This window comes from Siphateles boraxobius, unplaced genomic scaffold (assembly GCF_051911475.1).
Source record: "Siphateles boraxobius isolate OS27281-9 unplaced genomic scaffold, OSU_SipBor_1 42, whole genome shotgun sequence".
NCBI classification, from domain to species: Eukaryota; Metazoa; Chordata; class Actinopteri; order Cypriniformes; family Leuciscidae; genus Siphateles; species Siphateles boraxobius.
In genome coordinates this window covers 1,589,321-1,591,838 of record NW_027509053.1, presented here as the reverse complement: position 1 = coordinate 1,591,838, position 2,518 = coordinate 1,589,321, and the positions used below count along the sequence as shown (strand labels likewise).

Below are 2,518 nucleotides of genomic sequence, written 5' to 3'. Positions count from 1 at the left end.
TGTTCTATTCCCCTCGATCCATGTGTGGAGATGTGTGTGTGTGGGAACTCTGTGTTCTATTCCCCTCGATCCATGTGTGGAGATGTGTGTGTGTGGGAACTCTGTGTTCTATTCCCCTCGATCCATGTGTGGAGATGTGTGTGTGTGGGAACTCTGTGTTCTATCTCCCACGCTCCAGGTGCGGAGGTGTGTCGTGGGAGGAGTCAGCGTGTGGTGCACCGTACCACTCCCGTTCAGCCATTTCTGGTCGGAGTGCGGAAATGATCACGAGTGTTTCACAGCGTTTCTCACAAAACCTTTTATAGTGTCTTTGTTCTTCTTCTTTCAGCAAAACGGAGTTTTGTAAAAACGTAAGACTTTTTTAGCTTTATACTACGTTTTTAATACCTTTAAACACTAGTTAATTGTAAAAGTACAACTTTTCTTCAAACGTATGTTAGAAAATAAAACTATTTGCATGATACTGATTATTGCTTTTATTATACATTTTCTTAAAAAAGATTAAAATTTTGTTTTTAATGTTTTTTAATCATTTTGAACATTTTTTACATTGAGCCCTAGTGATCGTGGGTGATTTTCCACACTTAATCTGTTCAGACCAATATGGGGAGGAAGGGGAGGAGTTAGCGTGGGGAGAAATTCCATGCACAGGTGTACAGGCCGGAAGTGGGAGGGAGGGAGGGAGGGAGGGAGGGAGGGGAGGGCTGAGTATCTCGGGGGATTCCCACGGTGTCATAAACGGGGAGGCTTTATGGGGGGCAATAAAAGTGTCAGTTTGACGAAAGCCGCCCTTATACCTCTCTCTTCCGCAGTTCAAAACTGGGTGAAAACAAGCGGAGGCATTTTAAATATAAATGCTGCAATTCGCTACAAAACCCTTACTTTTGAGACAGGTGAAGGCCATCGTACCAAGGAGCTGTAGGCAGACTGCCATGCCGAATGACCTCTGTTCGGTTGTTTGGAATTTACAGACTGTCACACTGCTTGCAGAGTAGATTATGGGAAGGAGCCATCTCCTAAAAAGAACATGCACCTCATCAATAGGTGTCTGTAGTGTAGTGGTCATCACGTTCGCCTAACACGAGAAAGGTCCTCGGTTCGAAACCGAGCAGAAGCAGCGGTTGGATTCTCACAGAAACTTTAAACTGTTTGCCACGCTAGGTGGGTGTAGCGCTCATTTCCTTTATATGCTTTTTAACAAGCGTGCACCTAAAGATTTATGTCTGCAACCTGAAGACGTGTTTCCGTAGTGTAGTGGTTATCACGTTCGCCTCACACGCGAAAGGTCCCCAGTTCGAAACTGGGCGGAAACTGTGGGTGGTTTTTGCTAAAATTTCGTATGCGATTTTCTGTTGAGCAGGTCAGTACACTTGCACGGATGTTTGTGGTTTAATCTTTTTAGAAAAGGACAAAAATAAAACAAATGACCATTGAGGTTTCCTTTACAGTAATAAAAAATGTTTGGTCTGCCAACAAAATTAGCAGCTTTTTGCCATGTTAAAAACACTGGGCAGTCTATAGTTTCAGTCGCTTTTGAACAAGCGTACCCTAGAAGAGGTGGGACTGATGTCCAAATCAAGTTTCCGTAGTGTAGTGGTTATCACGTTTAGTTTACACCATGCGGCCAGTCGTATGTAGGTGTAGAGCGTTGCTTGCCAATAAGAACGCAGGGAATTCCAGCAAGGCGGGCCTGAAAAAATACACGAAATTACAGGTTCGAGTCTCGTCTCGACCACAAATACCATAAAGTGTATCTAGATTAAAAAATTATTAGAAACTCATGTTAAGTACGATTTACATATAATAAACTAACTTTGTGCACAAAATAGAATAAAACGTGTAAGATTAGTTATTGTGTAGGATGTACAAAATGTGCAATTACCTTAATAAACATTTACATTATAATAGGGTATAGTTTTCTTTAATATAGAAAATATTTGAATGTGAATAATTGTAATGAACATTTTGATAATGTTTTAGACCTTTACATTTTACATTGAGATATTTACATTATATTTGTTTAACTATGTACAGAAATCCAATATATATATGAAATATAACCAGTAAACACCAAATAGTAAGTTTCTCGTTTTATTTATAGTACAAAAATATACATATTATTATGTAAAACTAAAAAAGGTAATGTATTGAATACTTATAGATTAAACAACAATAACATTAATAATAATAATAATAAAATATAAAGCTGTGGAGAACGTAGGAAAAAAACAAGATTTTTTAAATCAAATAATTATGAAGTGTTTAATGATAACAGTTATTAACATTTAGTGTTTACAGATCTGAGCAAGATAAAATAATGCAAGTCAATAAAATTTACTTTAAAAAAACTAAAGTACAATGCAAACAAGGACAAAACTGTTTGATTTTTAATGAACAATGGAAATAAATTTAACAATTTAAAATGATAGATTATAGATTAAACAACAGCAATAATAATATCTAAAGTTGAGGAGAACAGGAAAAAACAAGAAAAAAAGTATTTTAAATTAAACAATTA

General features: G+C 37.0%; 1 non-coding gene across 1 annotated transcript; it reads left to right on the top strand.

The window, feature by feature from the left end:
* Positions 1 to 1,240: 1,240 nt before the first annotated feature.
* trnav-cac (transfer RNA valine (anticodon CAC)) lies at positions 1,241 to 1,313 on the top strand. Its single transcript has one exon. It is a non-coding gene; the product is annotated as a tRNA-Val (tRNA).
* Positions 1,314 to 2,518: the final 1,205 nt, after the last annotated feature.